This window comes from Melospiza georgiana, chromosome 2 (genome assembly GCF_028018845.1).
Source record: "Melospiza georgiana isolate bMelGeo1 chromosome 2, bMelGeo1.pri, whole genome shotgun sequence".
NCBI lineage: Eukaryota > Metazoa > Chordata > Aves > Passeriformes > Passerellidae > Melospiza > Melospiza georgiana.
The window spans coordinates 25,770,326-25,796,502 of NC_080431.1; positions in this window are offsets into that span (position 1 = coordinate 25,770,326).

A 26,177-nucleotide genomic window follows, 5' to 3' on the forward strand; every position below is an offset into this window, starting at 1 on the left:
TGAAAGTTCTCAGACTAAATGCTTGAGCCTATGCTTGAACACCAGTCAAATAGGTCTGGAGGAGAAATACAGGTACTTTTTCTTTAAAAAAAAGGACAAAAGTAATTTTTTCAGCTGATGTAAATGAATATAAACCAGTCCAGTATATGTGCCAATATCAAGAAAGGAAAACAAGCCATGTGTTTGCAAAATCACTCAGACTAGAGCAGGTAATGAAATGAATAAATAGTGTGCAGAGGTGAGCTGTGCATTTGCTCCACAAAGAAAGATGCTGCAAAGTCAAAAGAATGCCTAATAAAACAAAGCACAAATGGCCTCCATGTGATGCATAAATTAGGCCCAGGAGCACAAATGAAAGAAGTGAGAAAAACTGAAACACACTTGTTCAAAAGAAAGTAAGGAGTTGGAGAAGTCAAAGGTGAGACTGAAATCTGAAAGCAAGGGACAAATTCCAGGCCTGGCCAAGTGTGAAGTGTCACTGATGTTCAAAGGCACAAAGAGTAAAACAAGACATTATGGTAATGCATTAAGGAGAGCAAGTGGTCCATGGGCATAAGTTTGGTCTCGTCACTGAAATGTGTGCCAAACCCCAGTAGATTCATGGCCCCAGGAACAACCTGAACCAGACATGAATGTGCCAATGCGTGAAGTGAAGTGTGCCTGCAGAAAAAAGGGGTCACCTGGTGACATTCCAGGTACAGTTAATGGAAGACGCAGAAAGTCTTACATGTGGCACTAATAAAAGTGCAGCAAAACATGACAACAGATGGCTTCATTCACAGGATCAGTCAGAGCAATAAAACAGGCTTGTTCTTTGTAGCTGTGGAGAAAAATAGCAAAAAGGATTGGTCTTAGATTTTTGCAGTGACCACAAGATGCTGAACAAGATCATTTAAAAAGGGAAACATTTCCATTTGCTCTCAAGGAGCAAAATATTTGCTGAGATGGCAGAAGCCAAGTTCTTCAGAATATTAGATACAGAGAGAGGGTTTTGGCAGGCTCCCCTGGACAATGAACACTTCAAAATTTGCTTTCAAATCACCGTTTTGCAAATGCTGCTTCCTGGGATTGCCTTTTGGAAACCATTTAGCATACTGCAGAAAAACACCCCAAACACTAGGAGGTGGTCCTGGGGCGAAAATACATGTGAATGACACAAGAGAAATGGGCAGCAGCACTTTTGAACATCAGGAATTATTGCGGAGAACACTAAAAATTGCAAGAAGAAGCATTCTCAAATTGAACAACTCCAAATTGCCAGTGTCTAGCTAATAAGAGAAGTAGATCATAAAATGAATGATGCCTAATTCACCTACAGCAGAGGCCTCGAGGGCTACGACAGTGACACAGGACAGATGTATGAATGTATATTCTAAATAGAACATGCAACAGCCATAAAAGGTTCTGTCATTTTTGTCTAGAATCAAAAGACAAGACATAAAGTATAGATAACTTTTTATGAAACAGAAGAAATGACCCACTGAAACCAAGCAAACTTATTGCAATTGCTTTTATTACCCAGCAAGCTTATTGCAATTTTTTTTCCAAAGGCTGAAAGAAGGCTGTGAATATGGAGGTCGTGCTAGTGACAGTAAATTGTAATTTTAAGCAACCAGGTGACCAAGAATGAGCTATAATACAGTGTATGACTACTATAAATGTATGAAGCTCTGTATTTACCCTGGATGTGGGATAAGTTATGCAAGCAGTTATGTGAGCTACAAGCAGAGAATGATAAAAAACAAAAACATTTCTCATGCTCACATTGGATCATCTGGAGATCCACACAAGATAACTGCCATACAAGAATGGCAGTTATCACAGAAAGGCAAAGTAAAATGTAGGGAAGATGTTCATCCAGAAGGACACCTTGGAATGACTAGTCAAAAAACATAACAGTGAAGTTTCACTTTATTCACAGATGAGGCAGATATCAGAAATGGTGAACATAAGGGGGGACTGGTTTAAATGCATCAAGAAGAGCTCTGTAAGTAAGCCTGCTATGCTTATAGTGCTGATATGTTTCAGGTTCCAAAATCAGAAGTGAAACATGATTTATGTGAATAAGCATTGCATCTCTCAAGGCATATCGCTAATTGAAAAGACCACAGGTTTAGCTGTGATCAAATGTGTTACAACTGATGCATAACTGTTGAGAAAGCGAATGGTTATTATTGTACTTCACAAATTCTGAACTCCCAAATGTTTCTACGGCGTATGCATTTTAACATAAGACATCAAAGGCTTGATTCTTCTTATTCCATTTAAGATGCACAGACATACCTGAAACATCCACAAGGAATGATGTAGGACTTAAAGGAGACCTGTGCATAACTACGTGAAAGCTGGAGGCCATGGTGGACACATTAGGGCATCTCAAATCCCATAGATACCCATATATACCTATAAAGACTACAGTAATTCTTTAACCATAGATGTCAGAGGAACACCAGAGCATACTCTTTTTGCATAAGGAAGAATTTGCTCAGAAAATACTTGGCACAAGAGAACCCTGGGAAAAAAAAAGGAAATTCGGCTATACAAGTCTACATGGGTGCCTGAGACATAGAAACAAGACTAAATCAAAGAACAACGTATAACTGTGATTTTTGGCAAACAGCCTAGAGAAGTCAAAATGGACAAAGAACTGTAACAGTCACCAGGTGTTTGCCACAGCCCAGAAATACAGACCTCAGCAAGATTACTGCTGTCAGAAAAAAACAGTGAAGATACATCACCTGGTTTGCATTCTGGGACTTGAGCCAGTGAATGGACTTCTCAGACAAATGTATCATCTCAGTACTTGGGTTATAGGAAAACTTATTTAAATTTTAGGATTGGCTGATATCCCTGTTCTTCTTTTAAATTAGAACTGCAAGGTCGCTGTAAGAAAGAGCTGGATAATCCCCCTGGTTAACCATCCCAGCACAAGCCTGGTACAGCATTGTGGGTTGTAGGGACCTGGTGTATATTGTGGTTTTGGCTATTGCCAGGGTGAAGGTCAGCATGACCTTGGTCTTCATGACATAATGAACAGGCCCGAAAATCTTCAAGAACAAGATGTCTCTTTGATCACCAGCACTTACCTGTCAAAACTGGGCTCAAAGTCACGTTTGTACTTCCATCAGCCCTGAAATGGAGATTAATTTGGCAAATAGTAGGATTAATTTGAAGACCTGTTTCCCACTGTCATTTCTTTGAGTTTTCCTTTTGCTCATGCTATGTCCAGTTCACATGTAAAACTGTCACTGGCAGGCTCTTCATTCCACAGGCTTCTTCCTCACATTGTGTATCCAGGGCAGTCTCTGGCCATCCAAAGAAGGTTTTGCTAGACCTGAAAGGTTGCAACTGAGCTGTGTTGAGCCCTGTGATGCCTGCTGAAATTGAAGATGCCCATGTGAAGTCCCAGGGAAAAAGGCCTTCTTGTTCAGGACGGCAGAGATTGTTTTGACATGGGAATTTTTCCTGTGGGGCAGGGTATTAAAAATGTCCATGGCCCTTTGCAGATAAGAATGAATCTGTGCTAGCAGAGAGTTGTCATTTCAAAGTTGTTTTTGAATTACAGATATAAAGAAAAAGCAACGAATCCCACAAAATTGCTATATTTGTTTTTTCTTCTCTTTTAACTTGCACACAGCTGAATCAAATTATTTTATGTCCAGTAAAAGTCCTTTGCCATAAATGTGCAGGCTGTTTCCTTCCATATGAATTTTTTCCGTATGCTTTATGAACTTTTGAAAATGCAGGGAGAATAATTGTGTTGTTGATAAAAATATAGCATACATTGTGGAGACTGCTACACTAATGAAGAAAGAAAGAAACTTTTTTTTTTTTTTGGGGTCAGAAAGCCTGGGGCAAATGAATATTTTCTTGGAAACTTCAGTGGTAGTTTTGCTTGAGTGCAGATTGTGGACTCAAGAGTTCTGTGAGTGGACAGGCATGCCCATATAATTTTTACGACATGTGCATGTTATTTAATAGGATGGTTGCACACAAAATTCCCAGGCTGGAAAATCATTGTCCTGAATGGAACTGAAGTCCCAGCTTAGATCAAAATCCATCCTCTGCTGCTTTGAAAAATGATCAAAAGCTTTGTTGGAAGTTTCCCTGTTTCTGTTGCCTACATGTACAAGGTGAAAAGGATATTAACAGGGGTCTCTAAGCATCTTACCTGCTCTCTGGAATTTGGGGTCCAGGACAAACTACATTGTGCCCTGCGTCTACAATCTCTTCAGATGAAACTTAGGTAAGATGGGTGACTTTCTTTGTGGGGAAGAAGAGGAACGCGTGGATACAGAAAACTGGTATGAGGCATGGCAGTCTTCCTAATGTCCCTCAATATATTTTTCGTAAGTAACAAATTCCCTTCTACTAAAAAAAAATAGTTGAACCAATTTAATAACATGTTCAATTGAAAAAAATTGTTAAGAGGAGGAAACCTTTTGGGTCCCAATTACTGTTAATTTGTAATCCGATGAGGTCAAGTACCTGATTAAATATTTATATAGGAGAAAGGTCATAGTCTTTTGTGATCTTCTATGCCCTGTGTTAATTTTCCGTCAGATGCAATGAGTTCCTTTTGGAGAACACTTTATCAGGGAAAGTAAGCCTTGCTCTTGGCCTCTGAAAAGGTAACTGTTGGGTTTTGATGTCAGGCAGCTGAAATCAATCTCTTGCAGTTAGGTACATTTTTAGCTCAAGTTTTTCCAAAGCAATTTAGTGATTTTAGGTTTCTCAGCATTTGAATGCTCATCTCAATGCCTTTGAAAGGCACTAGACTTTAAGGAAATGAAGAGTATCTGACCTCTGTAAATTGGGACACTTTAAAGAGGTCTCAGCTGGACATGTGTGTGTCATATGGAAACATTTCAAAATCACTTAGTCACTTTTGAAAACCTTGCACTCAAAGGACACAAAAAATTATTGGTTTTTTTGTCTGTTGTAATTTGTTTTGTGGCTTAAACTCCTCAAAAGAGGCCTGCTGTAGCAAGCTCAGGGGTGTCTGATGAGAAAATAAATATCTGGATGGAATTCAGGCAAAACCAAATGGAACCAGCAGAGATTTGTCAAGATTTGCAGTTTCCCCCCTGTATCTGTGCAGGGCCAAACCACACTGTCTGCTCCTCCAGCTGAAGAGATGGGACAGATGGAGATCAGCCAAAGTTTCTCTCTAAAAAACTCCCTTCCTATGGCACTGCATAGAGCAGTGCAGTCATTGCAGTCAGGATGTGGGGCCTTGGACATCTCAGGGTGAACCCAGAATCTTCTAGGGAGTGGTCAAGTGCCCCAGGTGCTCTGTGGGTGCACCCTAATGTGGGACATATTTTGGATTTTCTGTAGAAAAACCTCTTTTGTCATTCTCACATTAAAATTAGTATTTTTTTTCACTTTTTTTCCCCATTAAGTGTGTGTTTGTTTCTGTTTAGCTGGATGTATTTCAACTCTTCTCTTTTGCAGCATTTTAACTATTTATTTTTCTCTCCATATGCTATACACAACTGCACATTAGAAATGTACAATCCATCTAAAGGATCTACACCAGGCAAATATATTAGCTAACTTGGAAGCCACAGAAAGCATTCAGGGTGTAGAAGGTTTTCAAAAATTCCAGGTTCTAGAGGTAGTTGATTTGCCATAACCAGTTATATCATGTATCATGCAGAAATACCCCTGCGAATATAAGATGGTTATGGGGTTTTGTATTTATGATGCATCTTTTTAGCTGTGGAAAATCTGTATGGGGTAATTCACAAGTGCCACTGGACCTGCTGTAATGCCATGCAGAATTCTGAATTAATATTATTGGAATGACCCAGTTGAGTAGAGCCTGGACTGATAACCATGCTTTACTGTACTGTTATTTTTTCCCTTTGATTATTGATTGAATTGAATGTCTTTGGCCAGTGAACACTAAGTATTACTGAGAGAAAGATATGATATCCACCTATTGCAGTAATTTTTACACGCATTGTGGATGAGATTTAAAGTGATACAGACAAAACAAGTAACTGTGTCCTTAGGAGGGTAGTATTCTTAGTACACTGCCCTTTCATGAAGAATAATTGTAGAATCAACAGAACATTTGACTGTTGTAATTTTGGCTATGCTTCTCTCTCATTTGTCAAGAGTGAAATGTGGGCTCTTGGGAGTAGTGGTTATTGGTATTCCTCGCATATATAAGATGGAGTGGAATGGAATGGTGACCCTGTTTGCCTACTAGTGGGCTGCATTTTCTAATCTGATATTATATAATAATATACTCAGTGGGCAGAATCAGGGACTTAAGAATGAGATTATTTTAAATATGAATATTTTAATTTAGAGAGCAAATCCTTGTTGAAGAAATTATATCTGTTTTTTCCCCAGAACATGTAGAGTTGAAGACCAGGAAATGATCATGTCATCTAGACTTTGTATTATCACAGACCCATACATATCCTAAATTACAGACATAAAATCCAAATAACTTGTGCTCCAATGAAAGAATATCTTCATAGTGGTGACCAGTCTTACAAGGAAGAAGTCCAAAAAATGTGAAAGAATACTGCTATTTCAAGTAGAACAGAGTTCCAAAACTTAATCATCTCCTGCAGCATAAACCCCAGATACATTTATTCTGATCTAAAGCTTAAGCTTCCCACCCTTGGGGTTCTTGCTGTACTTCTCTCTTCTAGAAATTCTCACAGTATTTGCTACCTAAGAAGATATTTACTTACTGAAATCATATTTCTTCTCAGTCGTGCTTCAAAAGAGTAAATATACTGAGCTCCTAGAATGTCCCATTGTAAAGCATTTTCTTTAGCACTTGGGATGCTTTCTCCACATTTTCCATTTTTACCATTTCCTTCTTAGAGAATGGACACCACATGTGTTCACCATTGCCATAAATCCTCTCTTGTTCCTGCATTCCCTCTTTAAGCATCTAAGGGCTGTTCTTTTTTTTTTTTGCCACTGTAAGACACTTTGAGTTCCCATTGAGCTGTACTCACAGAGGACTTTGTTTGTTTTATCTGCAGACATTTGTGTGTAATATTCTGTAGCTGCATGCTAAATTATGACCACAAAAACTTCAGGGTAAGTGCCTGCTAGAGTATTCTATGTAACGTAAGAGGTCGGATAGCTTTCACTACACTCCCAGCAGAAAGAGCTTGAACACTGGATATAGAATGACATTTTTCCAAAATCTATCAAATCTGGATATTAACACAGTGACAGACTTCTGCAGAGTGACACTAGCCAAATAATTTGACTCACCATGTTGTATTAGATTTTTGTGCATGTCAACAGTCTGTGTTATGATGTGCCAAAACACTAAGAGAAACAGAGCTCTTCCAAAAATGACAATTTAAGCCCATTTTAATTCTGTTACTTCACTAAGCTTAAGGGTTGGCAGCTGAGAATCCATGTTAACCCTTCAGTAAGACAGTTGTTTTCAGCCAAGGAATTTGCAATTTGCCTAATGGGGTAAATTAATTACGTAATAAAGAACTTGGTGACTTATGAAGCCAAATTGCAGACTCCTTAGAAGAGAGTGCACTTTCTAAAATAGAATATTACAGACAACATTCCTATTCTAAAGTGCAAAAAATATCATCCTGGATTCAGAATTATGGGCATTTTTCTCCTTGTATTCTAGCCCAAGTAAGGATTTCCTAATGTCATATTAATATTCCTCCCTGTAATTTTTTTAACTGGTGCAGTTTGGAAGAGAGAAATACTGTACTTGCGCACTGCCTCATAATATCTGTGTTACTAGAAGGGGATTAGGAGATCCAGGGAGTCCTCAATCCAACAGAACCCTAAACTTGAAGAAAGCTTAGACTGTAAACTGCTAGGGACAGGGCTGTTTTGCTGGTGTCCATACAGTGCCATTCTTGCCCATGACAAAAAGCTCCCAGGTGCTCAAGTAATAAAACTGAAAAATATGCAAATAGTCTCCTTGAAGATCCAGTGCTTTGACGGATCAGGGCCACGACTCAGCAGATGAATGATGTTGGCTCACAGCAGCTGAACAAGCCCTATTGTTTTAGGAAGCTGTCATCTTGTGCTCCAAATTCTAATCCTTCATTAAAAATAGCCTCTAGCATATAATTGCAAAAATAGCCTTCCCCACTTGGACTGACAGCAAATTGATGCCATGTTGCCTCTAGCTTCTGTAATAACTGGAGACAGCAGCTCAGAATGCCCTATATTCAGTCCTTTCACTTCAATATCTTGTTGACTCTGAAGCCTAATGATGATTGTCTCAGAGTTCATGCTATTATTTAACTGATGATCAAATATGCAAGAAACAAGAAGAAAGGTGATCAACAGGGGTTTGTGTCTTTAAAGCATCCAAAACTTAGAGTATGTGGTTGTTGTTTACTATGTGATCCTTTACCTCAAAACATGGCAAGGGGATTTCTTTTGAGTCATGGTATAGCTCCATGATAAATTCTGCATTTAATAGAAAATATATTTTCTACTATGGAGGACATCGGAACTTGTTCTTAAAAAATCCCACTTTTTTTGGTTCCACTGTTTTAATGTTCATAAGAATGTAACTCTGGGTAATTTTTAGTTTATTATGTTTACAATAAAAAGAGATGTGTATTTGTTCAGTGTCTTGAGTTTGTTTTCTAGTTCATCTTCTGACTGAAAATGTGCATAGAATGCTCATGTGAGCTGCTGATTTTTTCCCCATTCAATTTTTAGATGAAAGACTCATGGAATGAACTGAGTAAAAGAAATAAATTGACTAAAGTATACAAAACAAGACCAACTGAACTGCAGCCACTTGAGAACTTGTGGTTTTTTTCAATATCTGGTCAAAAAACATCTGTGTCGTTGGTTTAAGAGCAGGTGTAGCATTCAGGAACAAGAGTATTAGAGATGCAGATGGACAATGTGTGTAAAGGGTTCAGGGAAAACTCTTGAGAATCCAGCAGTTAAAATAATATCTTCCAAGGCAGCCCAGGGAATTGGAGGATGATCTTTTCCTGAGGCTCACTCTTGAATTTGTTGATTATGTGTGAATAAAGGGGATGGTTTGAAATCCAGATAACACCTAATATGGTCTAAAGAAAATATTTTGATTTGGAATGCTGCAAATAAAGCCAGTTACTGTCCTATACAAAGCTTTTATCTATCAAAAATCTTTTAGACAGTGCACCAGTCCTTGTGAAAATGCACTTTTATTCATAAAGGATATATGTGAGACTGAAATATTGTTATACAGTATGACAACAGATGGTACCTTCTGTGTTACAGATAGCAGAAAATAGGGCCTAAAAAGACAACTGAATTAATGCTAGAGTTCTGTGAGAATATCTTCATGAATCATCTTAAGGGATTTATGAGAGGAGCCAACCAAGTATGAAACTCCTGTTTTTTCTCTCTCCTGTGGAATCCTCCAGGTGTTTGTTGATTTGCTAATGACTCTCCAGAATGCAAGACACAGACGGCATCAGGGGTTACATAAATCCTGTAATGTCATGGAATGACACATTCCGTGATAACTTCTGTAGACTAGAAAACCCCATTTAATTTCAAATGTAGGAAGAGGAAGAAAGTTTTGTGGTTTTTGTTGGTTTTTGTTTGTTCACTTGTTTTTTTTCCCAAGATAAATGCTTTTTCCTGAATACTTCTTGTCATGCAAAAAGCCTGGTTACTTGAGGCAAACAAAACATAATATGGAGATTAAATATATTTTTCTATAACCTCTGCAGGGCTCTGTAGTAACAGAATTTTTCCATGATGCTATGAAGACTATTTCAGAATTTTCAAAATGGTTACCATTTGCTGTAGTGGAAGTACATGGAAAATTACCTATGTATGCAAAGTAGATTAATGATTTCCAAAGAATGTGTTTTATGTGGTTTATAGTTTAATTTGCCAAAACACTTTTGTAAAATACTGATATTCTGCTTTTCAGGTGGATTTTGAGTTGCCCTATTTATAACAATGTGTTATTATTTTAGTTGTGAATATCTGTTCACCAGGGTGATAATAAACATACACTCTGCTTTCCTGCCTCTACAGAGCTGGAGGCGGGTTTTCACCTTGTCCTAGTTAGACCAGTCATTGATACAATGTAGAGGCAATCATTAAATACAGCTGTATACGGAGACCTTATGGTTTAACTGCATCAGGCTTTTCTTGGTCAAGTAAAGAAATGCCAGAGGAGCTTGCCTATATGCATAATGACACTTTCAGGAATCAGCTGCTCCCCTAAACATTTCTGACAAACTAAGTAAGTATTAATTACCTAATTTGATGTAGCTGGGCTGATCTGTTTATCAGACAGAAATTTTGTATATCACATGTGTCTTTTATTGTTGCTGCATGTCATACTGAGGTGGGATTTGCCTCAATTTTTGAAGGCTTATTTCAAAAGAACACAGCTAAAGTTTGCGAGAGAATTATTTTTTGTAATATTTTCCCACAAGGCTGGCTTGTCAGCCTTATCAAGGCGCTTTATGCTCTCTCTTATAATGTAATATTTAATACCTTTGTTTTTTGCATTTGGTTTCCTTGGTACCATTACAGTAGGACATGAAAAAAGGCAGATACAAAAGTGTAAGTGTTGCTTTGGCAATTAATCTGACGAACTATGCACAACCAGCCAGATGACTGAGGAGTAGGGTCCTGGTTCTGCAGGCACCAGCCAGAGCACTTCTACTTCATGTGGGCAATCCCGCCCATGTGTTCTCACAGAGAAGGAAACATTGTCCACCCTGCTGCATGGGGAAATACAACACTACAGCTATACAGGTTTTACACAACAGACAAGAGGTTTTCTGTGGCAGTTTCTCCCCTTGATTTAACACTGTAAAGCATTTGAGGGTAGGGCTCAAATGCCAGGTGTGTATGCTTGAGTCAGCCAAACAATTGCAAATGCAGGGGGGCTGCTGTGTGGGCTTATTGTAGCCTTTAGAAGCCTGCTCAAGTACTTCAGAAATAATGTTTCATTTCTGTTCCTGCTTGGAGAGGCTGAATTCTGTCAATATCTTGAGTTTTTGGATTGCTAAATGTAGTGCAGACTGCAGGGGGAGCTTATCAGAACTGGTGTTACCAGAAGCTAAGAGAGCATTATTCACTTTCCCAAATGTAAGGACTTCAAGTGGAATGTTGTTAGGTATAGGGGTTTATGTCCTGACTATTTTCAACTTTACTGAGAGGTTCTCATCCTGAATTTGTAGATGGTGAATTTAGATTTCTACCTCTGGTAACACTGAAATGCAGGCCTTTCCTCTTCCTGCTCATTCCCATTGGCAGTTCACTGGAACTTCACTGAATCTCAGCTGCATCCTCCATAAATTGGGACATTCACTTGGATCTTTGCCAACTCCTTTTTTTTTTTCCTCTTTCTGAAACTTTTGAATCTATCCCATAATTCTGTCTGAAAAAGGCACTACAGTCCTAGTTCTACCTTCTCCATTATATATTTACTCTCAGTCTTTGTCCTCTGTTTCTTTGGTTTCCCTCTTACATTTTTCTAACCTCATTTTTATTCTTTGGTCTCTACCCACTACAGTGGTCATCTCTACTAGAAGCAACATCCTTTGAGTTAAAAAAGAAGAGACAGGCTTTTTAAATAAATCAGTCCTTGCTAAGAGAAAGTGGGAGATGACAGCCATTTTCAGACAGAGTCCTTGAAGGAAAGCCAGACACTCTGTGTAGATTTCAAAGCCCTTTCTTTGTTGCCAGAAGAACATTATTTTACACTGGCAAATGTCAGTCCTTTCAGTAGCATTCTGCATCAAATACAAACAGTATTTTGAAATGCCCTTCATTTTTGCTAAATTAGCACAATTTGTTAATAAGAATGAGAATGCTCATCCAGTGCGCAATCTTTCCATGAGTTTAATTGCTGCTACCTTTTCTGAGTCCAGTTGATAGGCCCTACAGAATTAATATAATCCAGAAAAATCCGGTGTAACATGCACCTGCATTTAGGCTTACTTTCTCTGGCTTTTCTGTTGTTCTCAACCCCAAGAAGCAACTGGCCCATTACTGAATTTGTTATGAATGCAAGATATGATGCTTTAGCACATATTGGGTGGTTTGACAAACTCAAAGGGCAAAAAATATCCAGTGACAGTCCCAAAAATAAATAGAAAACTAGCATTTCATCTTATACTCTTGTGAAAGAAAATAGTGGTATCTGCCTGAAATACATAAAAACTGTTTGTGTTTTTCTTCTCTTACAGAAATATTTTTGGATTTCTAATTTGTTGTTTAAACAGAGCTAGTGAGACCATGTATGCAAAAAAATTATTTTCACCCAGTAAACCTTGCCATTTAAGTCTCATAGATTGCACGCCCTCATTAGCCACATTTTCAGAGGTGGTAGACACCTGAAAACTTCAGTGTTCAGGGTACAAATTATTAATCAGCCCTGAAAATTGAGTTGCAAGGAGCAGAATTTTTTTTTCTTACCAGGACTTGTTTCACTAAGCAGTGTTTCTGGCCATATATGCTCTGCACAGGGAAACTTTTGTAGTGTTTGCAATATTGTTTCAGAAATGGTTTTATGATTTGTGGCTTCCAGAAAAACATATTCCAATAAAGCAGCTTTGACACTTGCTTCACCTGGTTACTCAAAATATTAACATCTCTGTTGAGTGAAGGTATGGCAAGTGCATTGAGGACATAGTAATCTTGGGCACTTCCTCTTTCATCACACACAACTGACACAGAAATTGTTCCAGCTAATTTCTTTTTTCCCCCGGCAACATGGTAATCAAAGACTTTAGGGAGATACTCAGTACGCAACCATTGAGATGTTGGCATGACCCCAGGAGATTTTAGGTTTGCTTCAAGGTAGCAGCACAGACTTGGGTTTTCGAGATCACTGAGTGCCACATTAACACATGTAAATGCTCCCACCATATATTAAAAAAAAAAAAAAGAAAAAAAAAAAAGGAGAGATTCATTGAACTGTTTGGGTTCTAAACAGTTGTTTATTTTCCTGTTGGGCACATAGGAACAAAATCAGGCCCTCTCCTTATGATGCACCCCACGACTCTGAGACAGCTGATGGTGGGCAGCCTTTCCTCCAGGACACCAGAGCTGGCATACCCCATGGGTAAAGCACTGCCACCAGAAACTTTAAATGACATTTCTGTAGGGAAAACACAGAAACCACTTGGAAATGTTTCTAAATCTTGTGCCTATTTTTGTCTGCCTTAGCTCAGTGTGTAAAGTGGCTCTGGTTTCAAGATTTCTCAGGCACCTGCTGGCCCTGAGGTCACTTGAACCTTTTGGAAGTAGGGAAACAGAAAAATCAAGAGCTACTCCTGTTTTCTTCTTTCAACCTGACAGAAGAGTACTTTGGGCATGTTACACACCCCACTCTTTAGAGAGCTGGGAAGTTTCTCCTCCCTAAAGTCAGTGGCTCTTTCTTGTACCCCTCACACCCACTCTTGGTGTGGGCACTCCCTCTGGCTGTGGTGACACAGAGGGCCCTTTGCCAAGGGAAGGAAAGAGCTCTAGGGAAGGACCAGCATAGTTTATCATCAAGAGTTTCAGCCCTCCTTCCTTGTGTGATAACTGGGGATTTTCATCACTGCTACCCTGGTCTGGGAAGGGGTGATGTAACCCAAGGGTAGTCTGGGTTCTGCCTGGACAGAGCGGTCCAGGAAGGTATGGGGAGAGTTGGGCCCATGGAGCAGTGTGTTGGTGGCTTCTGGCCTCTTCCTGATGGTCTCACCTGTCTGGGTTGGTAAAATACATTAAAAAGGAGCTTATAAGGGGGGAAATGCTGGGCACAATGTTGCTATGGGGCTGCACTGGAAAGTGCCCAGGAGTCCTGATGATTTTGGAAGGCATCATCTCCTGAAGCAGCGCCTGGCCATCTCCCTCAGGGACCCGGGGTGGGACCAGGGCAGTCAGTGGCCACTGTCTGAAGGGGGAATGGTGGTGAAGGTGGAAGGATGGGATATGAAGGGGCAGGACACCCTCATGTGCTCCTTGGCTGTCCAGTTAAGTCTTTCTCTGGTTAAGACCATATGTAGGTGGGTGAACACTTACAGATTTTCTCTAGGATTTAAGGGTTAGTTAAATATGCCCCTCTAACAATAAAATAAAAAAAACGGAAAAGTTTTCTCACTTTTTTGATACAGTACTTCTGTTATCATGATATTAATAATTTCGAGGACACTGTGGAAGACTGTACTAAGCTGTTGCCGTGTCAATTACACAGAGCTATATTTTTGTGCTCATTATTATTCTTGGATGTCTCTAATTTACATCTAAATGTACTGACTAATTTTGATTCAATCATGTCAAAAATGATAGGTCATGTGTGGGAGGAGATGACAGCCCTACCATCAGGAATTGCCAGAATGTGAATTCCTCGGGGCAATGATTTAATGCCCAAGTCAAGCAGTGCTGTCAGAATTGGAGGCCAAATTATGACACATTATGCTGTACTATGGACTTGCACATACAATGCATATGAAAAAAGTGACTGAGATTGGAGTTATTAAACTATGCTTTAACCGCTGCTACATTTTCCTTCTCACTCTCACTCTCTCCCTCCTGCTGTCTTTTTTTTCCCATGCTCACTGCATTTGTTCAGAGGTACTAATAATGGTACAGAAATCTCTTCTGTAACAACCAACATTCTAAACCATCCTGAACAGCAGCCTGTGATTAAAGTGGGTGATAAAATAATGGCACTTGATGTACGTTTCTGCTTAGCCTTTCTTTAAATCATTTACACTCTTTTAGCAAGCTACATGTCAGCCAGATGTTCTGTGAAGGGGCAGGGCCCATTTGTTCCATTGTTCCTTTTTACCAGGATATGATTTTTTTAAAGGAATTCAGTGTCTGGATAAACCTGCTGAATAACCTTCAGCAGCTCCTGAGCAATCCATGGGAACTGATTTGCATGTTGGATAACTCATCCTAATTATTACATCCTATTTGCCTTTTTTAGCTTAAGGGGATTTATCTGTCAGAAGCGAAGTGGTTTTTTGTTTGTTTGGTTTTTTTTTTTTTTTTTGGAAAATATGCACTTTTCTATCTCACCTTTTAATTGCGGGGGAGAAGGTGCAAAGCTGTTTACCGTGAACACTGTATGGGCAGTTCATTGCATATTCTTGTGCAATCAGTGTTGAGATTAATGCTTTAAAGTTAGAGGTTAGAGGTTAAAATGATGGTTAGACTCACCATCAAGCTGTTGAATTTGATCTTGTATTTTCATATCAATATGATATGTTCATTTATTGTAATCCTAAAACAATGCAATAAGATATTGTGATATAATAGTTGAGTCAAAGTAATTGGGTTTTTTCAACTTTAAAAAAAATAAACCTTGACATTTTAAATAATTGTGTGAGAAGTTGTGGTAATTGATTTTATTGGCACAGAAGTGAAAAATTTTAATGGTGCACATCTAACTTTTGAAATGTTTAAATCCATGATCTCTTTTGAGGTATAGGAGATGAACAAAAAGGAAATTGTTTTGTGGTTTCAGAAATATAGCATTTTAAGCATTGCTTGAAAAGTAAACTCTAGGAAAAACAACTGACATTTAAGCCTATAAGCTGAGAATGGACATTGTGAGGAAAGGCCATTACTAGATTTGGAAAAGATTGGTTTGATTGTCAGCAGGTTTGGATTGTTTGGATGAAGTGCAGTGACATTCTCAGAGAAGATTTGGAATCCTGTTTAAAAACCCTTAGGCTTAATGTTCACAGAGCCCCAAATCCTGAGGAACAACTCTTCCCAAGCAGATCTGCCTTGCTCCAGGCATGTGATTTGTGTTGTTCTTCCCTTCCCTCCCTGGGAACATTAAAATCAACTGTTCAGAATTTCTCAGTCAGGCTGGGGTTGGATGCCAGGCTGGGAACTGTCACTGTGTCCAATGTGGCTGTGACCACTCACAACTCCAAATACCCAACCCTGTCCTGAAAGTGCAAGAGGTTTCCAAACAGTTTTGTAGCCTGTGTGCCATCCTAACGATTGTTCTTGATCTCCTTCAAGGCCATAGGAATAAAAGACATCAGGATGGATGGACTACGTGGGTCAGATCTGCCAGCTGGATTGACCTACCCAATTTCCATTATTGCAATGCAAGTAACAATTTTACTGGGAGGAGAGTGTATTACCTCTTATGGAGGTGAGAAGAGTGCCCAAAATGTTAAACAGCAGAGAAAGGTCCCTCCTTCTTCTGGGAGAGTTCTCAGATAGCTGGGATGGTTCCCAAAGTCTCAGGATTTTTTATGTGGTTATTGATGTCTGTGCCAAAGCCGCAGTGCTGGATGCTCCGAAGGTGGTACAGACAGCAGTAGAAAGGAAGAATCCAATCCAATCAAGTTCCTATTTCCCAAGGGTCACTCTGGGGAAAGAGGAGAAAAATTTGTCAGGATTTGGAAGGAAATCAGTGAGAGGTTGTATGGACTGGATCAGATGTTGGGATTGTGAGAGGCATCAAGGACAGTCTAGAGATCTGATTTCACTTCTGCAGGCACGCAATTGAAATTCCTCCTTGCACTGACATGGTAGAGAAATGATCTGCAGCCAAGGGGATTTTATACTTCAGTCTGCATTTCCCTGAATGTGGAGAGTTCCTACCCCTGATAATTAAACTTCAAAGCTAACACTCTATTAAATGAATACAGCTATTATTTCAATCTGTTTGGCCGCAGTCAGTTGACATTGCAAAGGCATTAAAGGGGGCCATAAACATCACTATTTTCAAACAAAAGCAGTGTTTTAGAAAATATAGCAAAATCATCAGGAGTATTTTATTGTCATTATGTCTGCTGATTTTTCTGTGTGCCTGAATGTCTCTTTTCATTGCTTAGGAAAACATGTACTAAGCTAGTTTCCTGACTTTTGATTGCCATGGACTTACTGAAAAGCCAGGACAAGGAGTCTCATTCCAGTTGCAGAGGGGAGCAAACAGCTGTCAGGGACCATACCTGTAAAGGCAGAAAGCCATAGCTCAGTAAGCTGTCTTGCCATTTTTGTGGTACCTGAAAAAAGCACATTATTATATCAGAACCATGTAAACTTGCACAATTTTATACAAAACTATTTTTGTATTTCTGAGCTCTGGAGACCTCTGAAATGAGACTCCTTAAGTAAGCTGGTCACTGGTTTATCTAACAGACTTTTTTCTCGAGATTAGGGTAGAGGTAGAGGAAGAGCCAGAATAGACCCTGTGAGAGGTTGTTTGAATAGCATGCAGCTTTGTTAACACATCTGGGAACTATCCAGCAATAACTTGTACAAAACAGATCATTCTTCCTTCCATAATCCACTCCACCTGTTGGAGGACTGCCATCAGGATGACTGACCAGTGTGGCCATTCTGGCTTGTTTTCCAACATGGTTTTCCATGTGGTCAATAGACATGTGGACAGATGATCAGACGTAACCTTATTCAGCAGCTTCTTTGGACCCACAACTCCTCTACCCCTTTGCTGTCTTCTGTTTGCCATCCTGCTAGATCTGTTATCTCCCTGCCTCACACTGGGCTCATTGCAAGTTCTAAAACACTGAACATTATTTTCCAAGCTCTTTTCTGTGTTTCTGAACTACTGAAGTGACTTTCCTCATCCTGTCCCATCTGTAAGTCCATACCAGTGACTGCCTGCCCAAATGGAAAGGAAAGGAAGAAATTTTCCCTGGTCAAGAAGAATGTGGCTTCAGGCAAACATGCCTTTCCTAAGCTTTGTCTTTTCAAATGCACTGTAGGCTAGGACCAAATGTACCTGTTTCCTTTCCCCATCTACATATATGAGAATTTGTTTTGTGCAAAACCAGAAGATGGGTGGATTATCTATGCCAAGTACAAACAGTAGCATCTCATTGTCTTCTCCCTTCTTTTCTGTCTTACAGGTTTGACCTTGCTGGGCTGGCACAAAACTATATTTCTGTTGTGTGTTAATATAAAATGGTCTTTGACTAACTCATGGCCTCAGGCATGAGCATAATTTATTTTTTCCAGTTTAGGTATTTTAAAGTCCAGGTAGTCTATATTAGTGACTGACTCCTTCTCTACAGCTAGCTGAGAGAGACACACATTCAGAGGGAAAATCCCACATTCTTGGTGACATATTTGCCTGACACACCTTTTGTCCTTGATGTACAGTGGGCCAAAGTGGCTACATACAGGTTGAGTGGCACTGATTCACTCTGAACAGTACTTCTGACAGGACATTTAAAAAGCCGACCTTAACTGACTTTTTCCTTGGGGAAGTTTTTCTTTCTGCCAGCTGGATCAGCACAGCACATCTTGACCAAACATCTCTGCAAGACTACATATATCAAAAATAGCTCTGAAAAACAGACATTGAGAGGTGTTTAGAAAGCCATCCCATGCTGAATAAAAAAGGACTTTTTAGACATATTTGTCCCTTTCCTTTCCTTTCCTGCAATTCCTGTTTAATACAATAGCAATAATTCTTAGCAGTAGAATAACTTTTTTAGCTACAGAGACACAAATCTTACAGGATACAAATTTTTGTGAATTTGACAAGCTATTTTTTGAAACCTCAGTATTTGCCAAACATAGCCTGAACTTGCAGAAGTTCTGTAACCTGATCCATAGATACATTTTCAGTCACATTATCCACAGAACCAATACCAGCTGTCCAGGGAAGACTTTCTCTTAGCATCCCCAGTCATGTTTCCTCTTTTCTCCCAATAGAGCTTACCAGCCTCTGATAGAAGCCATTTCTTTCCATGTTAGCAACTGACCCACAATGCCCTTTGCTGAAAGAAAAGGGGAAGAGCAGGAAGCAGAGTTTGGCAGAGGGGTCAGAGCTGCCTTTGTGTTCTTCTCATAGTGTGGGAAGTCTCTAAGGATGGAGGTGAATCTCACGAAAAGGAAGTCTGACCCTCAAAAATGAGAAGGAATACCAGCCAACTGAAAAGCTGTGTTTGGATGTGGGAGTAGGAGAATGATGGGAAAGCCAGCCATGGAATAGGATGTTTGTAAAATGTTTTGCACAGAAACAGCAGCTCTTAGGAAAAGACCTGGAGGTAATGGGTTGCCTGCTGGTGGAAAAAAGGGGTAGAAGGACAGCACATCCAAGTCCTTTACAGAGGACAGGTTCAATTTGCATTTGGTACTCTTCTTACTCATTTCCCACCCATGTGATGTGGGAAATCTATCTTCACTGGTGTATAAAAATGTTCCAAACAAAGGTCATAATCAGCAAAGGACAAAAAAGCAGATGCACTAATTAAATTGAATGGTCCACCTACTGCCTGGTACTGGAGCTTCTGAAGATTAGAATAGAAAAAATATTTGTTCAAAGTTATGTATTTCTGCACAGAAATCTTTCCTGTTTGTTATTATGGTAAGATGAGTTTATTACTCAGATTCCAACAATGCTGATTTCCAGATGTGATTTCACTAGTCACTCCAAGCTATTAAACTCTCAGTGCCCTCAGACTTGACACATATTTGACATATAAACAACATTACACAAGTAAAATAGAAATTCCTTAGAAAACTGATCTAGTAACATTGGAGTGATAAACTTTTAATGTTAGTTAAGGATAATATGAATTAACAACAGCAAAGACTAGGAAACTGTGTTAACAGGAGAATGCCTGTGGTGTAAAAAACCACAAACAAACAGACCAAACAAAATACTGTGGCTGGAATTTGATTTGGAGACCTGCACTGGTGAGTAACTGTATACAAGGCTTTGCACAAGGGTCAGTTTTGATGTGGGCAGTGGTCACATTATCTTGTTTTGTATAGTCAGTAATTGAAGAATGGCCTTCAAAAAGCTGCTGTGACATACTGGGTTAGAGTGGACTCCATTGGTTTCAGTTATAAACATGAGTTGACATTGCTGAGGGCTTCCTTTGTATGGCTCACACAGGGAGAATGGGGAACTGATTTAGCACTTTCTGCTTTCTTTCTTCCTCTTCTGCTTACACCTTTGTTTCAAATGAGTAATGATTTTGTTTCTTCGGCCTGACTTTGCTGAATGATTTACATTCAGGAAAAATGGGTCCCTGTGGAAATAACAGTTATTAATTTCGAGTACCAAGGCTAAAATAGCCTTGATACAATCATGATAAAGAATAGTGTGGCTAGAATCACTGTGCTATAACATTCACTATGACTTTTTTAAATGTTAATTTGGTCTCTTAATTTGACCTCCTGTTAGGCACTTTATGAAACGAAGATAAAAATGGAAAGGGTAATACATTAATGCTTAATCCACTTAATGAAATAGAATTTCCTTTGTGATTCCATATAAATTAGTGTATAACTTAGACTATTTTACCTGAAATAATAATAGCGATGAAATTAATTCTCAGCTGTAAATCCTCACAGTTAATTTTGTAGTGGTCACTTTACCCTTGTGGATTGCTGCATTTTACTATTGTTCAGGAGACTCAGATTGTAGTTTTACTTCATGCTGCTTTCTACATGCACCAGTTGTTTCTCTCCTGCATCTGACACCCTACAGATGTGAAGAATGTTGTAGAGTAATATGTACCAAGGGGAAAGTCAATAACATGCATTCCTCACACAGGATTGTTTTGAGATGGGCTGTAAGGGTCACCATGTTATTTCACTTCTTTTCCTAAATCATGACAAGTGATGAAGAAATAGTGGGAGAAGAGAGAGTTTGAGTTCTGTGATTCTTTCCCTTTGAACCCCACAGGGAATAAATAATTTTTACCTAAGCATCTTTCAGTCTTCATGGCTTGCTGTAAGACATCCTGGTTTGAGGGTTGTGCCCTCTGGGTATTAGCTATTGCCCCCTGAAATTAATCTTTCCATGGTACAGTTAGGATTACTGGTGTGGGAAGTCACACACTGAGGATTGAACCAATGATGTCAAAAGCATGAATGGCTATGGTTTTAGCCAAACCTGCCCCACCCTGGATGGTCATTGATTCTGTGGAGCCTGCATACAGGAAACACCAGTAGCACGTGTGTTACTGGGCCTTCATGTTGGAGGGCCTGTAGAGCCCTCAATCTGTGTTAGTCTTCCCTTGTCAAATCTGTGCATTTCAGACCAAACCAAGAAATTTATTATCAGGGCACGTTGTTTATGGAAATTGTTTATGGGACAAGCACATTATTTGAAGGAAATGAAACACACCTGACTGTATCTGTTTGACTGCAGTATTACGTGTGTTTTGCTGATGAGTTCATGAGAGCTTGGTGGAGTTAATTACGCCTCGGGCTGATTCAGTTTTCTCCAGAACTGCTTTGCAGTCTTGCAGCCCCTGTGGAAACACTGGAATTACTCTTCATTTGTAGGTGTGTGAGGTCAGAATCTGCTCACTCTACCACCACTGGCTCCAGGCAGCTGCTTTTAACATAAACGTGCTCTCCCCTTTTGCCGATGGATTTGATGTGTACCAATTCTGTATATGGTTTTGGTTGAGTAATAAATTCCCAGTTATTTAGTACAGTGTTCTGCCTCTTCATTTACATCAGCAGGACTTTTCCATTAATGTACAACCTTGTATTCAGTTGGGACCAAGTAATATTCCATGTGTACTGATTTTAGTCTATTAAAATATTACACATTTTGTATTTTTAAAGTAACCACAGGAAATTCAATTCTTTCTTTCTTTGAGTTTCATTATTCCAATATCAGAAACCATATGTGCATTTCTACTCTGTTGTTTATTGTACCATGTGGCTGAAAAATAATATAAAATTGGGACTTAATTGGACTAAATGCTTGGCAGACAAGCTGCATCTGGTTTAAAGAAACCCCAAATATCTTCCTTTCTGAAGACTGTGAGGCCTTAAGAATGGTAAATTGAGAAGGATTTAAAGCAAATTATTGAGCTGTTTGGGTAAGAGAGCCTATCAACCATGAGGTTTGAGGCCTGATTCTGATGTTACTTTCCTTGGTAAAATTATATCAGTAGCTCTACTGGAGTCTATGGCATTAAAGCAATATAAAACCCATTAATGTCGGATCAAGCCCTGGTCAGTTATTTGGAATTGAAAGTACTGTAGTTGAAGATCTGCACTCTCTGCCTTTTGAAGTGTAATGGCTCAGTGTACCAGGCCCCAACAGCTTTATATGCTCCCCTGGTAAAAATCTGCTTCTGGCTTTTAAATTCAGAGGTCATCTAGGCCCTGATTTATTAAGGTATTAGAGTAATGTAAAAGGAAGGAAAAAAAGGGAATAAGTACTTTTAAAGTGTAATTTTCTACTGTTTGAAGTATTGTGTAAATTAAATGTGATCTTCCTTAATCTGGAACCTCAGTTGGCTTAATCAAATATCAAACCAGTGGGAATCCTTAGATGGAATGGCAAATTTAAGTGCTCTCCCTCTCTGTATAATCCACACTTTCCTTTAACACTAAGTCATTTCAGTTGTGTTTGCAGCAAGCATTGAAACAGAAGTGTGGCTGGGGCAAGAGCTGGACAGGTTGTTTCACTTAAGCAACATTTATGCTTTGCTTTCTGTCACGGCAGAGCATTCCCAGGCCTGCCTTAGTGCTTCTCTGTGCTCCTGGCATTCAGGGGTAAATATCCTAAAGCTGCTTAAAATTAAAAAGTGAAAGTAGTTAGTGCTTGTATATGGTAATTCCCATCTGTGGAATTCAGACACACTATTGTGAAAGACAAGATGAGGCATGGAAAAATTAAATGTTCTGCATATGATGAAATAGTAAGTTGGTAGCAGAGCCTAGAAAAAAGGAAATTGGATCTTCGGGTTGCCAGCCCATTTCCTCCACAGCATGGACTCTCAGAATGGGCATTAATACCAACATTTGTATTTCCATGTCAGGTTTTTTCCCAATGAATATTTATCTACATATGGTTGGGGGAGGAGAATAAGTGTAACCCTCATCTTCCCCAGGGTACTGCCTTTAACCATTCATGGGTACATTACAGAGGAAGATGGAAGATTTGTGTGTCAGTAAGTTAATGGATTTCTTTATCACCCACTTGGGTTTCAACCTATTCCACTCAAAACTGATCATTTGCAACAAACATGCCAACACTGAAAGCTGTAAATTCTGAATGTTAATTCTGTGAGTGGTGATCCAAACTGAGAGCAAGGAATTAAATGGTAAATGACCAAGCAGAAAAGAACAAAAAATCTGTCTGTGGCTGGATTCAGATCTAAAGAAAAGATAGATTGTTGTCTGTTTTGTGACACCAAGGATACAGTGCATTTTTAAACATTTTCTCTTGATTGCTGTGAGATATTTGGATTGTGCCCCTTGTATGTTTGAAAGCAAAAGACAAACAAGCTTTTTTTTTTTTTTTCACTGTGTAAGAGAAACAAAGAGAAACACGCCGACAAATTTTTGGGGGGATTCATACCCAGTAAATCAATCTTCTTTCCACTGAATAGGAATGAGTTTCATGACCTTTACTGGATTCAGGAAGTGGAATACTTTTTGTTCTTTTTCCTGTGTTTGAAAACTCACTACAGCTACCCAAGTGTTGTTTATACTCACAGTGCTGCATATCATGTCTACACTCAAGTGGAGCAAATGCCAAGAGCTGCAGAATCTCTGGGTCGCTGCATGAGTTTTCAAAAGCAGCTTGTTGTACCAAACAATAAAATGCCATAAAATGAGACACAGATTCCATCTCTAAAGCACCTTGTGAGAATGGCAAAGTACAATAAGAAGTCTTTTTCCTCTCTTCGGCAAAGCTGAGCCCTTGGAAAAGGAATATACTGAAAGACTTTAGATCATCTACCAAAGCTGCACTTGGGAAACAAAAGTTTACTTCTTTAATTTTCCATCTAGAAAATTGTACCTTCTCCTACCACCTGATGGAAATAAAGTTTATGATATAATCAGGTGGCTGAGATCAATAGCAATATGGTGAATGTAAGTTATTTTTATGTAAGTTGGCCTTTATAACAGATGAGGCAAATTAGTGTTAAAAAAAAAGACAGGGAATTGTCTGGAAGGACAGGTGCTTAAAGGATTGCTAGACCTCAAACTGGATTCCTAGGAAGGTTTCAGAAAGGCCAGTGGCTTACAAAGGCAAGTGATTTTTGTTAAACGTACAAAGGGTAGCCAAGTCTTGAAGCAGTGTCCTTGCTTGGGAATGGTGCATTAAAATGATCCTTCCTGTTTTTGAAGCTAAAAGTTGTAATGAACATTAATTGCAAGCACTCTTGCATGCTTTGGCTCCAATTTAGTCTCCATCTAAATTAGCTGGAAATCTATGGCCTTGATTTATTGCATTTGCAACAGTCGCACTAAAGGAAGGTAATTCCTTCTGAAAATGCCACATGCAGGCAGGAACAGGAAACCAATTAGGAATCAGTGGATGATAAATGGGCATTTTTACCAGCAGTTTACTTAATATCCCCATTAAATAAGCCTCTTTGCATTTATCATTTCATTCTCCCTCAGTCTATAAGGTCCTTTAATTGCTGCCTAAATGAGCCCTGTGTTTCAGTCCAAATTTAATCTTGGATCGGGAGAGAGAGATCCTTTCCAATGCTTGCCTGCCCAGCTGCCAAGAACTGTCAGAAATGATCACATAACTTTGCACATTTCTCACAGTCTCATTGGAGAACGTAAGATTGACAGAAAAAAAAAATAAAACCAAACTAAAAACACAGGTCATATTTTTGCTTTTAATTGTAAACTACAGTGCGAGCAGCCTTTTTCCTCAATTGCATTTCCTGTATTTTTTTTTTAAGTTGCACTAAAAATAGATGGAAGCTGTAATGTTGCTCTGTGCTTTTTCGTTTGGGAGAGGTACCTTCAGTGGAAGTAGATGTGTGGCAGAACTAATGAAGTGTTACAGAGTTTGTGCAGCGAACAATTACTGGCTGGCTGTGGGTGAGCGGGTTGGTTACTGAACATGTGATTTGTGGGCGGAACATTGCGTCTCCAGGCTAAATGGCAGTCAATGATGAAGAATCCCAAAGCAGTTGCCTCAACCTGCCTTTTAATTTTTTTTTTTTTTGATAACACTCAGATTTGGGGGTTTAGGGTTGGGGCTCTTGAAAACATAAAAATAGTTGTTTTCTTTAAAAATTCTGTTATTTCTGAGGTCTTCTGACCTTGAAGCATAAGCAGATGTTCACAGCATATGGAAAATTCATGGAGTAGCCCCCAAACATCATTTTTGTAAGGGGACAATTCCCACTTAGAGTCAACTGTTTTCTGAAATGCAGTGGACTTTCACCTGGGTGGTCCAGATGTCAGACCTCGCACCAAAAGTACAAAGCCAAATCACCAATGCACTAAAACTCACATATTTCTGAAAAATTGGCAGCAAATAATAGGCCCAGAGGAGGAATATTACCCAAACATTCAGCACTGATTTATCTTCCTACTGTCAAAAGCATACACATCTGTCTTGGTACAAAGAGCAACCCAAAGTCAGTGCTGTTATCTTGCCCTTCATTCAGACATTTCAGCTTCTAATTTAAAATATCTATCAATGTGGAGCCTGATGTTGGTGCTGGAGGACTTTGAACTGATGTCAATGAGACAGTCTAGGACTGAGGCACTCAAATGTAGTGTTAAATAATGACGAGTGTTATAATAATCTCTAAAACCAGAAGGGTGACTGAATCTCTTTTTGGACTTGTGCTCCTACTACCATAAACAAACAAATATCACAAGAAAAGGAAGCAATACAGCTTCTGTGAAGCTCTGACCTCACTCGTGGGATTATAAACTGTTTGCTTTATATATGTGCTCGTCTGCTATTTTTCTTCCTTTAACAAAAAAAAAAAAAAAAAAAAAAAAAAATTGTAAATTCAGAGCATATAGATGATAACAGCTTGGGAAACATTAGATGCATCTCAAAAATATTTTTCTCTTAATTCATTGAAGGGTGGTTGAGTCCACTGTCATGTGGATTCAAGACTGTAGAAAAAATCATATACAAAGGTAATTGTATTCTGTTGAGGAAGGGAAATGATTGATGGGCTCGAGGATGTACTAATATAAGATTTGTCTTATTTTACTGTCTCCATTAAAGATTCGAAGGTGAGAGTAAGCAGGAAGTTATTTACATTCAGACGTGATACAAAGCTGTCATCTTATGCCATCTGAAATCAGTCACTTTGGAGCATTTTTGTCTTAATGCTTTCTTGAAATCATTCGTCATCACAGGGAGGCTGGGGAAAACCCAGCCTGAAACCTAATATTTCAGATAATGAAGATGGGATTACTGCATAGGAATGGCTGTACCAAGCAAGACCATAGGCCCATTTATTCCATCTTCTGTCACAGAAGTGGCCAAT